Raw genomic sequence first — 15,936 nt, 5'->3', positions numbered from 1 at the left:
ATAATATTTATCATAGTCTCTGAATAAGGATAATACCATTTATAGCGAAATTTTCCATGTCAATAATCACCTCATCTTAATCTTACCCAAGTGTTTAAAATAAGCCAAACGGTTCTTAGTAACTTGAGTCACCGTAATTACCTGAAACAAAAGAAAATAATTTGTTAAAGTCAAGTAAAGGTTGCAGTCATAACATTTAATGATAGATGAAACTTAATTATAGTAAGATATGCAAAATAAATAACTGGAGGAAAAAAATAATAATATATAGCCAATAAAAACAATTGACAGTAAAAAAGGTAAGTAAATAATTATGCTCAAAGACGCCATTGTAATTAATAATTATCGATTGTAATTATTATAATTTATTATATTTATAACAAATATCATAGCCTATCAATATTTATAGCCTTAATAAGCAGTATTGTTTAAGAATAAGACAATTATTTGGAATGAAGACAACTAGGAACGCCACAAATTATGCCAAGAGGTACAGCGTGGGTGCCTACGCCATTCATCTATGAACCAAACAAGTCGTTGCTCTACTAATTTGGACCGGTTACAGAAGAAATACTAATGAAGTTTTAGTATTAACAATAAGATAAATTAAAGATTATGCCTGACTGTCCAAGAAAGTAAGTGTTACATTTTTATTGACTACCTGACCAGCAGCATGCTCGCATTTTCATCATTCATAAATAATATCTTATCTGACGTCAGTAGGTACCCGTGTGACGAATTTCTTAAAAAATATCAGGTCCTTGACATCTGACACATTTTTTTACATTGCTTTTTTATGTTCATACTCATATTCTTTGCTTTCAAAATGGTTAAGACATGATCAGACATTTTATTTTCTATTAATAATAATACTGACTTATAGTTCTGTTAGACTTAAGAGGAGATGGAAAACGATGGAAAAGTTATATCCCTTTTTGCAAAGTCATAACCTCGTAATAATAATCTGATTAAGATCATGACAAAATTCTCATTCAAAAAATGATAAGTCGAGAAGTTAAAGAGTCATACTAAAGATAGAAATAACTGTCTACTCTGCAATCTGCATCTGCAATCACAAATCCGCCTGACAAGACTGATGATTACCTATGATTGATTGATTGGATGTGGCGATGAAGCGTGATTATACATCCAATATCGTTAGCTATAACGATCCGTAGGGAAGTCTTTAAGCCATATATCGATCTTGAGCTTTTTGTGTTAACCATCGTCATTTCTGAATCTAAATATGTACCTCAAAATGTTGTATTTATGGAACTAAATAAATATCGGTTTCCTCTTAGGAACTTCAGTGTATTGATGAAAAACAAATGAACGCTACCTAACTGGCCGGTGACCACTAATTGTAAATAGCACTCGTCTTAACGACGCTTTGTGTTCTTTTAATTGGTATGAGGGGAAAGCCCAGATGGAATATTCTTTGCAGGGAATTTTGGAGGAAAACTGAGTAAATGCTTTCATATTATTTGTTAAAAACGCCTTAATTCTGTCATAAGCTTCACGAGCTCCTGAATTCGCATTTTGTTGCAGAACAAAATGTCATAAAATACGTTCAAGTTATTGATAGTGGGTAGTCCTTGAAAATTACGAGTTGTGTCCCAACCAGGAAGTGAGTTCGCGATCGCGTGTCTTTCTACATTACCAGGCATTTGTGCGTGAGCCCTGTTCAGGCGTACGGCTGGAAAATGTGTGTCTGTAGTAATCTGTGCTGCCTTTTATCGGTCAATCGATACCCTTTTTTCTTTGTTTATTTTGTAGTTTACAAAATTGGAAACTTGCTAAACTATTGACTTTTCCAATTTGAGTTGAATGAGCAGTTTCTTTTGTTAAGTTCTGGATGGTTCTGGTTAGAATGCTAGTTAGACTAAACAAGCAGCAGGGACACGAATAAATTAAAGAAATGCAGAATTAATATATAAACAATTGATGTTGAAGAAAGAAAGCATGACAGAAATAACGAAAACATTGAACAGAAAAAAATGGATATGGAAAAAGACAAGCGAGGGATGCTTGCCATAGGTTGCCATCTATTGATATCGTCTAACTTCAGAACCGGATTTCCCTCCCAGCGCCATCTATGAAGTTTTTCAGAAACTATCAACGACGATTTTCCTCGTCTGAGTAAAGCAGCGCTACGTTCTAGCAACAAGGCGTGTGAGGGACGAACTAAGAATGTTTTCAAGCGATTCGCCCGTTTTCCAGTAGATGGTGCTGGCGACGCACCATTTTATTAATTAATTTATTTGTATACTTTTGAATATAATGAAACTTATCAAAAGATGCATTTTGTTTACAGATGCATTTACTAAGCTAATGATATGCGTAGATGAATTGTGTGAAAATATCCTTGAAAGTTCAATGCCCCTGTTCCATGCTAGTTTATCTATGTAGGTATCGACTAGATGCAATTTTACTGTTTACTATTTTATTAGAGACTTTAATAACAAGTTTACAAGTACGCAAATAAAATTACTAACACTATCGTGCAAACGTGAGAACTACAAGGCAATCGACGTTTTCTACTTGTTTACTATCTGCACATTGTGACACTCAACTCAAGATCATTTTCATTCATATTCACACATAAAAAATGTGATCATACAAAACAATGATTGTTTACTACAGACGCTAGTGGTAACGGGAGTCATGTCGTAATGACCCACGAGTGTGGCGGTTCACTAACAATGGGGTTCTTGGGTAAGTGCTTTGAAACCCTTCCCATTGCTAATAGCTCGGGAAGGGTAAAACCCTGTTTTACCCTCGGATGCATTAAAACGATGAAATATTTAAGTTTGCAACGATTATTTCGGCTGTCGGAGCTAAAATCTTAATTCGTGTCTGCGTTTATTCCGGGAGAATTCGTATGTCCCTTTTAAAACAAAACAAAAAAGATTTAATTGATTTGAGTAGCTAATTTGGGTTGTCAAAAAATTTTTAAGAACATTTGAGTATGTATTTAAAAGTCTGGTTACATAGCTACTTGAAAGAGTTTATACGATTACCTATATATTTAAACAATAACTCAGTTTATATCTATATTTTCCATGTATTTTATACTGTAGCTCCACGATAATGCTTAATTAAATTAATGGGCAATCTACATCCCTATCGGTTGGTGCGAAACCAATTAAAATGCTAATACATACGGAGCATGCGGGTTCGACCGTCAGCTAATACTTTTATAGATGAGTATCGATGTCCTGTGGCTACACTGGCTACCCACAATCAAGATATCTATTTCAGCTGGAATTCTTAAGGAATAAAAACTATTATATTCGTAACTTGACTAGTGAAGTTCTACTACTTAATGCATGTAGTAATAGGTCTGTACGCCTATTAATTTAATACGACACTGAACTCAGTTCACGAGGATAATAGTTCTACGAGATCCTACTACTAATATAATGGGAAAATTATGCTTTTTAAAATGAGCGTCTTGGATGATTGTAGAAATAATGAATAAGGTTTAACCATGGTTTAACCTCATTAAAGTTTTGACATGAACATAATATCATTGTCATGTGCACCTATTGTGTACCTAAACGTGGTATAAGTCTCAAATCAAAGGGTGTGTAAAGTTTAATTAAGAAATGCACGAGACACGAGTACGAGGGATGCTAATGAGAAAGCTGTACACACGGTCTTGGTGTCGGATTAGTCCGAAGTGTTCTTTGAAGTCCTCGTGGAGTGCAGTCGAGTGTAGTCTGAAGACGACCTTACACCTTGACTTTAATAGGTACCTACACTAGGTACGTCTGATAGTATGACGCGCTTGGATATTAATAAAATTGCTTGCCTCAAAGACATTATAAAATTACTGTATTTCCTTGGTTTTATAGTGCCTGTTTATGCTTATTAACACATTAGGAAAAATAGAGATGAATATATGCCATAATTTTCTTTTTATAGAGAAGGATAAGTCCTTATATGGCGTCCTGAATAGGAATAAGGAACTTGGTATCGCATGATGTTGCGTTCAATTTTAGACGTAGAATATAAATTACAATTTGAGGCTGAAACTACACACATGAAATACTTAGGACTCGGCCTTTTTGTGGTCACAAATTTCTCGCATGGTTGGTCAATACGCGTGCGTTAAAATTCCGGACGCAACCGTGTCTAAAGGCAATTGCCTGAAAAGGGTGTAATATGGGCGAGGCGAAAGAAAATGGTTGGATGAAATCCCTACGGCTATCATCCTAAAGATAGGTTTGAGTTCTAGATGGAAAGGCCTTTCTATCGCTTGGACAAATCGGTGACACAAAGATAAGAGGAAAACTCTGTAGAAGAATTCAAAACTATCTAGATTTGACTAAAATCAAATCACTGGTTATTATGTGTGTCAGGACAACTAACATGATTAGGTACTTAGGAGGAAGGGTATTATTATTCCTATAGACTTGTATAATTTTTGCCACATGAATAGAATAAAGAACGATAGTACTTAATCAACTGTAACTAATACGCAAATCAAGTCGATACTTATGACGCTCGCAGATCACGGATTTGGTCATGAATTAATGTATTCATTCTAAGTGCCCAAACTTTTCGTATTGGCTCTGTTCTCGTACCTACACATATTTATTTTACCAATTAATCAAGCTCCCACGCCTAGGAACAAGAAGTCTCAGTCTGTGTTCTTACATTGTCAGATAACGACGTTTTTCGTGCTTGAACAGAAGCCAGCTCAAACAAGCCTTTTTGTGATAAACTAGCTTTCTGCTCTATTGATTAGACCACACACAGCTTCGCCTACCTATCACATGGATACTAGCGAGATGAGAATATTACGCCATCACCGCAGATTTAATTTAAAATGCTAGTTCAATTTGTGATTATTTTTTGCTTTAAATTAAATCTTATTGTGACTCTGATAACTCTAATTTAACAATCGATTAACAAACAAATGATGTGGTCATTAAACGCCCACTTCTAATACAAGCAGGAATATCATTATTATTTTAATCAAAAATATACCTTACATGATTTTGTTTTTTAAATAGTGAACAACAAACCTATAATACCGTAAGTTAGTATAAATTGAAAATCTTTAAAAGTCAAATCCGTATACAAATACCGCAAAATATTCGTTATTATTGAAACTAATAACTTAGCATGACTTTTGATACTTAATTGTACAAAACTGTAATATTAGACGATTTAGTATAGAATTTAACAGGTATGTTGGTATAATTTTCTAGTTAGTGTTAAGCTCTGACTGACACTACACTCTTTGGACAAACACTGAAAGTAACGATACTATATAGCTTACAGGCTTGCAGATTACAAATAGGTAAATATATATTCGCGTACGGGGTAGAGTAGGTAATAGACTCCATTTAGTGACAAATTAAATGATCCAGGGATAAACTAAAACCTTAAACTGAGGGATGAGTTTTACATATTTGTGGTTTGTCACCTGTTTTTTAATAAAATTGTTACTTTAGAAATGACCCAGTTTTTATGATGGTCTTTATATTTAACCGCCCTCTAACTTAATAAACACATTTAAAGTTCCAGACACATTTGCATAGACCGTAGACAAGATATTTAAGCTGACGTAGCGTGACCTAAGTAGGGTTAGCATGTTTAAAATAAAGGTTTTTTAATTGATTATTTTTATTCATTTCATCTGTTTTTTGTTAATTCCTAAGTGTTGCGATATAAAGGTGAAACTGAACTGATTAGTCCAACAACCAATTTAAATTCGATAGATAATAGATACCGATTCGAATTATGTATATAGGTACCCACCTATGCGTATCAACCCTAGATCCAAGGCATCTGTTACAACAAACCCTAATAAGTATATTGAAACTTTTGTTGTATTTTTCGCGTGCAATTTAGTATTACTCCGGGGTACTTAAGTATCTCATTTCTGAGATTCTTAAAACAAATACAGTCGACTCTTGTTAATTCAAACCTGCGATATTTCCAACCTCTCGTTAATTCAAAGTTACCACAAGTTCCCTACAAAATCTCTTTATATTTCGAACTAAATCAATACATTTTTATGCACTTAGTAATTCGAACGAAAATAGCATTGCTTTATAACAAAACGACGCGTTAATTCGAATTCTTAGTCGTCCAACACTCGAGAATTCAAAGTTGCAGAGAGAATGAGGCGGAAAGATTCTAAGTCAGGAGTCAGAGAGCAGTCTGAGTAGCAGCAACCTTTTCTTGAAGCAGTATGACGGAGCTGTTTCGAAAGATTAATTACATTATGAATACATGTATGCACACAAATGTGTCTTTAAACTTTTGACATTGTTATAAAATAGCAGTTAACAAATAATAATTGATCAATACTTAGTAATTCCAAGTTTTATTTATTTTCTCTCACAAATTTCGAACCATTTAATATTTCAAAACCTCGATAATTCGTAATATTTTAAGAGTCCCTCGAGTTTCGAATTAACGAGAGTCGACTGTATCATTATAAGGGAGTCTATCATTTCTGTGTTTGTCCATGATGGTTTCTTACAAGATCTCTTTCAAAGAAACTACAAATGGATTATTTCCACGTAATAAACACACATAAGTATAAAAAGCTACACATTATCCAACTAAGAACTAGTAGATACTACAATACAATGTTTCAAAGAAACTCTAACAATGGCAATAAAAAGTATGTCAACAATGAACGTTTCTTGCTATAATATCACTATTAGCTACTCTATATGTATCTAAACAATACGAGCCACAGGGGAAATAATATAAAGGAACTGCCAACGACATTTGACCGATATCGGAAAATTAGGTACATTAATATTGTCCCTGAATGGGACATACACGCCAAAAATAGAGAAACAAATACACAGCTCAATTTAGAGATACAAATACACAGCTCAATTTAGAGATCGTGTCGATATGCAAAAATAATCTCAGTTGAAAACAGTCATCGCAACCTTCAAATGTCGTAATAATTAAATTCTCGCTAGTGCGGTTTCTTACATCACCACTAGAAATATTTACTAGACACGTCAAGTTATGGGTCATCGGTGCACACACCTTCAGAACGGTGTCGTTTTGTTGGCTAAGATCATTATCTTATCTATTTAGGATTTAGGTCTTTGTAGCTGTTCTTCTTACGTAAAGATGCTCTAAAGATTGTTACTATAATCTCGTGTTTTGTTTGGTATAGGAGATTTATGATTAGGGTTTATAATTTATTAACTGGGTATAGATAGCTCTATGTGTGGGGTCGTAAACAAAGCCTTACCTAATTTACAGTCCGTATTAAAAAATCTGTATATTTTGTACACTCCATAGTTTTAGCTTTAAATGTATTACCTAGTCTTTTACGAGATCCTTGAGATTACATAGCCATTTCTATAAGTACTTTACAAATTGAGTGCACAGGTGACTGTAACTAATAGCTACCCATCCAATATATTTCCTAGTATTTTCGTTTCGTCCTTGCTGATATGCATAAAAACATAGTGTAATGTTCTATACTATAGAATCTATACTAACAGTGTAATTGAATACCCGTAGTGTAGTGTTATGTACGAAACGAGCGCGTGCGCACCGCTACGCTAATTTGTATGCGACCTCACGCGCCGTTCGCGACACTGTCCGGGGCCAAATCTCTGGCTTCGCTTCTGTATCTGTATTTACATATCACTGTCCTGTGTACATCTCAATTATCATTACCAAACCAGTGCTGTGAAGATTACCTATTGATTTGTTTATTATGATTATGATTTCATCTTATTTTAAGAGCTAAAGAAGTCTTCAAAGCGTAGTACCTATATACATGGACGTTTTTATTGGATGACTGGCTTCGCATACAAAAACATTATAAAAACATTCTGACCCAATAAAAGAATAAATAAGGAGCGAATGCAATGGCACAAGAAGTTTAAGTAACATTAAGTAATTTATTTTTGTAGACCAGCTTTAATTGGTGGTTCACCTAATTGGCGAATCGCACGCAATGTCGCGACTAAATTGTACTAATCGTTACAATTATATTGACGTAATGGTTAAAATTTGCTCAGTGGGCGACATTAACTACCTTCATTTAAAACCGATTCAGGCTGAAACAAATGTTGTTTATCCTTAATTCCAAATAAAGATTGGTAAAATACTACCAAACCGATTCGAGCAATTTAAATTGTGTTCAGATAACGTCATGCTGAATTAACTAAAATACCAATCTGTGTTTATTTTTGTCCTTTGTGCTTTAGAACTATAATTTGAATTTTAAAAGAAAATATTTCAAAGCTTCCTTACGGAAAGAGCGTGAGTTAGTTGTAACCAGTAGGTGGGAAATGACGCGATGCGTTTGCGCCGAACCCATCCGGCAATTTACCAATCACGCAGCAAGATCGACTAAATGTAATTGTCCACTGATGTTGGAACACGCATTAGCTAATCTCCTACGGTTGTCAGCTTTTAATTCTAGCTTAACTATAACTGATGCCATAGGTTCATGGGATAATAGTTATTGATGGGCGAACGATGCTAATGCCAACTATAGGACCGTTCTTCCATAACTCACTGTGTACCCTTTAAAGTGCAACCGTGCATTACTAAACAGATTTGTAAGACTAAACAACGATAGATTTATTAAATTATGCTCAATTGATCGCGATGTTAAAAAGGACTGTTAAATCATTTCTAAATGCATTCATGCGCCACCCGCAGTTCCTCTGTCCCTTTAAAAGCTCTCTCATAAATCTGACATCGTAAAAGCCCTATTTCAAAGTTCATTTTCTATTAAATGAAACCACTTAAAATTTAGTTTGGGGTACAAAATATCACAATGATGCTGATATCCTTTGAAAGAGTTTAAATAGAAACTTGAGAGGATGTATCATGTAGCTGTTCAGAAAGTTAGTGGTGTACCTTCCAAGACGCTATTGTTCGGTTCACAGTTCATTAATCAGCGACATTGAGTAAAGTTTCAGGATGAGATCCCGCCGCGCCTGAGCCCCGCCTTATTTTAACGAAAACATTTTTTTTGTTATGTAAAAATAATTCTGTTCATTATTTTTTATGGTCCTTTGATTGAGTTTACGAAAATAATGTTATACTTATCTACGTTTACAAGAGTAGTTTTCAAAATCTCATAACGACTTGGAGAGATTCGATCCTAAAATAAAAGTCTCAAAAATATAATTCGTTTTCCCCACACATGAAGATCCTTTGAAGCTACGGATATGGGACATTAGAATGAGGAAATAACTTTTCCTGATCGACTCGTGGCTGACAACCCGTAGGGTAATAACTAAACGTTATCAAACTAAATAAGCCGTATGGTAAATATTAATGTACTGAATTAAAATACCATAATTCCTATCTCAACTATGTATGAAAGACTTACATGGTACAAAATTCCCCGTTGTTTATTAGGCGATAGACATTTGCCTACATTTGACCTAATTGTTCACTTAACTACCGCCGCGTCATTAGTTGCGGACAGCGCACGGCTATGAAATATCTAGAACATTGTTTCATTACAAAACTTATTTTGAACTAAGTACATACCTACTTAAAATCATAATACCCTAGGTAATGTAACAGCCTAAGATGTGAGCGCATCACATCTATGAAATTACACTCCAATGGGTCGACCCAAAATATTGTGGATTTATATTAAATATTTTATGGATACCCTATTATACCATACGGCCAGACGTGGATGACAAAATTGAGAAATGTTGACGATTTAACGATCTGGTCAAATTAACATGAACATTTCATGAAACGCAACCATTTCATGAAATGCTCAAGCTTTTCATGAAGTGGTCAATTCTACGATATGGCTACGACATGGCAATAAATACATCTTTTGTATGTCCAACAATAAAGTTGTTAAAGCAAAAATATATTTAGATGTTTGCACAATCCATTGTTTACAATAATTTATCATTTATGAATGAGTTGCAACGCCCTGGTGAACTCTCGGGCCAGGTTCCCAAAGACAATGGTTGTGAGCTCAGCATAATACAATAAGTCTTGCGCTTGCCGCTTGAGGGCAAAGACACTGCATTATCACACTAACGAGAGTAAGTGAGTTTAATTGTATTTATGGCATTACTTAACACAATAGACGGCGCCCTGTCCAAGCCTACACTGATTTAATCAGTGAGCTGCGTTAGATACAATAACTGCATTTATATTGTGACTAGAATTTTATGTAACCTACATCAAAGCAGTGAAGAAATTGAATATAAAAACAATACCCATTAACAATGTATACTTAGTCACTCAACTAGTATACCTAATAGGTACATAGTTATTCAAGAATGCTATGCTAGATAAAACCTAGGCTTGAAACACACTCATATCTAATCAATCAGCAAACACTAACATTATGAGATCATTACATTATTCCGATAAACTGAATAGTTATTTAATTCGCACAATATACCAGATATTTACAAACTATTATTGAGGCTAGAGTTTGTACGTATACGAAGCGCTCTCATATAGACAAATTGTTGTCCAAAACCTATGGGAAGCTTCATGGGAAAAAACACGGGAACAAGTAACTAATTATAATTTTAGGGCCAGTTACCGTGTTAAAGACCTTTTGTTTATAAAACGCGTTTAATTAATTTCTTTCACGTATCAACAAGAAGAAAGTTTAACATTCCACAAAGTCATTACCTTCACTAATGTCCATTTAAAATCCTAACAATGGAACTTTTATAAATGTAAAATATCAGACATTTTGCTTGAAAGAAAAAACTATACCATTATTTTGAAAAATATCAAAACATCATCGAATTGTGTACGACCGATTGTGTACAAGCCATCAAGCTCATTAATCAAATTGGCCAATATACTCGCATGAAACTGCAAATCATTGTTCATCACTTAAGAGAACAGAAGACTAGCGAAAAAGAAAATTAAATGGTTATTTTATTTTTTTACTTTGTAATAATACCACAGTAGACGAATTTAGCAGAGACACATATTTTGTGCAATTGTTATTTTGCAGTTAATAGTGTTATAGTTCGGCCATTCAGAGAATGCGTTCCTGACACGTCGCGATTGAACTGACGACGTAACTACATTCATTGATTATTGATATAATAATGTTGTTTTAATGCTCCTCAATTGTTAAAACGGTAAACAACCAGCAAAAATATTTTTATCGTAACTGCAACGCCATTGCAAAGTTACGTCGTCAGTTCAATCGCGACGTGTCAGGAACGCATTCTCTGAATGGCCGAACTATAAGGGTAAATGGGTTAGGTAAGTTCAAACAGAATTTAAATGGGTTAAAAAGCCATGGGGCCAATGCCACTGCAAACGTCGCGTCGCTGCATAAAATAAAGAATTAAAGAAAGTACTAATAACAAAATGGCTTGTAAATCTAGCTAATTAAAATTCAGTGATTACTGGTATAGCACGACATGAGACCTAGGCGCGGCTGGTATCAGGCACGAAGTGAATTCTTCTAGGAAGCGTCATTACGCCCTTCACACCCCGACCAAACCCCATACACAATTACCGTGACTGTCAACTATTACAATCAGTACTAACCATACTTCTACACTGAACGAAGGACCAATTAGGTTAGTCATTACTTCGTAGAAAATTTTAAACGATAAATGAAGACTAAGGTCTAAGTAGTTCAGGGTTTTCTATTCAGCTGCTTAGAATCTCGATGTAAATGAATAAAGTCAAAAGTCAAAGCCACATTCCTAAGAATTTTGTTCTTCAAAACAGAGGTCCAATAAGAAACAGCTAAATTAAATAATGGGAGCTCTGGATAAATGAAGTCAAGGCCCCGTGCACTGCATCAAGGGGATCCATACGTGTGTCAATTTATTGTAAGTATTCTTAGAAATGCCACCTACACCTGATCTATTTGTAGTGACTCTGGGCAGCGGTCAACGTGCCGAATCTGTTTGCCGAACCTAAACGTAAGTACGAAAAAAACACTGGCGACCCTTTTCGCAATATTTTTAAAGGCATCCCAAATGACAAGGTTCTCAGATCGTCTCCATACTTCTATTGTGTTTGTACAGGTTCATGCAGCAAATGATTCAGTAACTATCACAAATGCATACACCATTACTAGGCATGTTTATGTAAATCAAATGTAAAAAAATGAATTACGTGAGCAAGCACACCAGAATTAACATAAACCTAAAATTATCTTTCGATAAGATTTAAAGGAAAGGAGCGATCCATTATGATAGGTGTGATAAAAATAAAGTGAATACATGCGATAACTAATCCGAATTATGCATTTTTGCTTTACTGATCCTCACGTATGTATCTACATACATTCAGCATAAGACTATAAATCTTCATAAATAAATATGTCATATGAATCGCCAATAAATTAGAATCTATGGACGCACTTTGTCATTATGATAATAAATGCAAGTCAAAGCCCGATTGTGCGTAAGGGCAGCGCCGATCATAATACGTCCTACCGTATGACTGTAGTATCAATAAATCACAATTTTGTCGTAAACTAGGACGATTCGTAATAACGATAATTATATATAGTTGGTAGTTCTTGCAATAACGTTGGTATGTGGATGATCGCGTCTAAGAAAGTGGATTGACGTTGATATGCTGTCGCCTACGTAATATGTGATTATTGTCAACGGGATGAGGACACTAATTTACAGGCTTATGACCACCAATTTGTTGCTTCCTATCTCAAAATGCAAGTAGGTGTGCTTCTGGATGAAATCTTGCCTGAAATATTCTACTTGGACGACTATACACTAGTGTTCCACCTAGGTGTGAAATAGTATACCCAACTGTTGTAAATGATTTAATATAAAATTCATACCAGTAAAAAATTTAATATTGGGTGTTAACTGTCATGCAATAACAAAGTATTAAAATATGATATCTATAACCTTGACGAATTGACTATCTATATTTAGAAGTGTATTGTATGATGACATAATAATGATATCTCAAAATTACCCTTTGTTGCTGATTAAATTGCACTAAAAAGACTAAAATAATATTTCCCGTACCGGGAATCGAACCCGAGCCTCCTGGGTGAAAGCCAGGTATCCTAGCCACTAGACCATACGGGAGCTGGAAAACTAAGTGAAATTACGAATCAGCTATCGCACTTTAAATATGGCTGATTCATATCACAATTTATTGAACCGGTTATAGAATTTACCAAATAGCCAAATTATTTATTATTTTTAATCCTAATAAAAACATGATTAGTTCATTGTTCAAAGTCACGGAGACTTCCTGCGCAATTATCTAGATACATTTATAGAATCATTAAATGGATCTGTGTATCATTCAGATGTCTTGAAGGGAATGATTAATCTGCTGTGTAATTCATGTTAATTACTTCTATTGATTTAGTAATAGGCCAACCCGACGATCCACCATGGATTATTTCGGTTAGGTTTCATAGATTCTTGAAAATTGCTTTCGCTCAAATGTTCTGTTAGATACAACTAAGTAATACAATACAAACGATACATAGAATGGCTTCTAGAAACAGCAACAATACGCACTTAACAATTGCAAGTCGGGTACATTACAATAGAAAGCCTAATTGATTGTTAATGTATAAACTAACTCCACTTAGATACTTTTACCAACTACCTTTAGGACTTTGCTGGCTGTTTGTGGTTCCTACCACGTATAAGTAAATTGATGTTTTTTTACCTTAATTATGTATGTGCTATACCTAGTACTTATTCAAAAATACATTTGTTTTAATACCAAAGATCCTACAACCGTATTCTTAAAGTCGATCAAAAATTGTGTTGATTTCGTTTATGACCCAACCACCGACTTCTATAGTTAGTTTTTAGCTTTGTAAAATGTTTTTAAATTGATTAGGACGTTGATGTCATATTGTGCTTCCCTCGTCAAAGCTCAATTATGAATAGACATAAAAATTAATTATGATAGACAAATAATGACGGGTAAGCACGTACCAAATTACATTTTGAATACAATTCGTTTAAAGTTTTAAATAAGTACCTACCTATATTTATTTGCTCATCAAATTAGTGGATGTTAATTTGTCTCCTAAAAAACTTAGCACGGATTACTTAAGCGACCATTTATCATCTTGCTGTGTTAAAAGCAGAGGCTGCGAAGTCGTTTACCTACATGTTACATTTCGAAAGATCTGGAAGTCTTTCGCTGCTAATTGTACCTATTAGCTTTACTATGCGACAACATTTTATCAATAGGTATTCCACTTGTAAACCTAATTTCAGTGCAGCATCTTATAATTTATCTTGAATATCAGTTTTAGTTTAGATTCGTTTAAGTAGATTTAAAATCGCAAGAAAACAAAGTGTCTCGTCGGTCAATACCCGATACTACTCGGTCAATAGCAATGCCCATAAAACACCCTACCTATGTATGCCATTGAAAAATTACCTATTCAAATTGTTATTATTTTTATTATGAATTATTTTTATAAGGGGATGCGAGAATTACACTTAACAAATAGTCAATGCCGTCGCTATTTTGATGGGATTCGGGCCCCAACAATTGAAAAGGGGGCAAGCGAGAGTTGTTTGACTGGAAGGTCCCGTCAGGAATCAGTGGTACTCGTACCAATTCATGGAGACTCTTTTGAAATGGCTCGTCGTGTACAGAATAAAAGGCAGACGGAGTGGTTGAATTCCTTCATCTCGTTTCAAGTTCCTTTCTGTGAGTGTTCCATTGTCTCCGCGGAACTTCACATCCTACTTTAGGAATGGAACGTTGAAAAATGTTTCATTTGTTACCTGTGTTATGCTTGTCCGCCAGCTTGCTGCCAGCATCTACGTTTTCTTTGACGTCGGCCATTGTGACTTCTGCCTCGACACCTGTAATTTTATACAAGGGTTTATGAAAATATGTTTTAGAAGTACGTTATCTGAGATGAGTTAATATAGGACGTTGTGCACTATTATTGCATCCGTTATCAAAGCCCTAATTTGTGTTACTCAACATGCGTGCCACGAATATGTGCGCAAGAATTCACATGAGATACTTTTTGTCATCCCAATAAGTTTAGGTAGGTATACCCATTATTGTCTCATTTAAATGAATTTACATAAGTCCTTGTAACTTTTAATAGGGCAAAAAATGCAGGTATGGGTAATAAATTAATGAACATTTTCAATGTAATGAAAAGATATAAGGCAACCGGTTTCCATATCTCTGTTAATTATGTGTGCGATAAAAGGTGCAAAATACTTTGTGTAATCTACACATAGGTATACACATAATGTGCTAAAGTATATCCTCAGTACAATGTACAGTGATAAATGGCTGTCTGAGTGACGAGGGGATAGGTGTGTAAACAGTCCCCTGGGTTTAAAATAATAGCCGGTAATCACTTCACGTGAATAGCAATAATGTCTCTCAAGCAAACATATATTTACATATTACATTAAATAGAGCAGACACTATATTTTCGCCAACTTCAAAAGTTTTTGGCAATGTTTCCACATGATATTTTCTTTAAAAAATATTTTGTTTTCATAAATAAAAGTAGTATTGCTTACTTGATAAGATGTGTACACCGGCACTCTCGTCACGTTATCACTGAGCAATCAGTCACACACACAACGTAAATACAGCGAAGGCACGGAGCGCGGGACTCGCTCGCTAACGAGATAAACACTGAACGCACTACCTTACTTTGTAGCGCTGGGGACCTTAAGCCCAGAGCGGGGCTGCCATATTCAACAAACTAAACTCCCCGAACAACGATCTCAACAAGTTCGAATCTTTTGATTGTCTATGTTATTAATGCTATCTATGATGTCATCGTCTATTTGTTTCTATAAACTCGAATCACTTAATTATACTTGTCTGTCATAAACATTTATTTTGCGAATTTCAGTTAGATATTTTGTAATTCTTTTAGCAAAATATTATCCTTACTTACCATACTATTTAACTATTGTCTATTATCTTACCTTAAATACTGGTAGTAGTATTCAAGCT

At 34.7% G+C, this 15,936-nt stretch overlaps 1 non-coding gene across 1 annotated transcript; it reads right to left on the bottom strand.

Annotated features, from left to right (window-relative positions):
* Positions 1-12,974: 12,974 nt before the first annotated feature.
* On the bottom strand, positions 12,975-13,046 carry Trnae-uuc. The gene has a single exon. It is a non-coding gene; the product is annotated as a tRNA-Glu (tRNA).
* Between the last annotated feature and the right edge of the window lie 2,890 nt (positions 13,047-15,936).

Source organism: Helicoverpa zea, chromosome 11 (genome assembly GCF_022581195.2).
Source record: "Helicoverpa zea isolate HzStark_Cry1AcR chromosome 11, ilHelZeax1.1, whole genome shotgun sequence".
In the NCBI taxonomy this organism is placed as follows: Eukaryota; Metazoa; Arthropoda; class Insecta; order Lepidoptera; family Noctuidae; genus Helicoverpa; species Helicoverpa zea.
The sequence above is the reverse complement of the archived record's forward strand: the minus strand, read 5'-3'. Positions and strand labels throughout refer to the sequence as shown.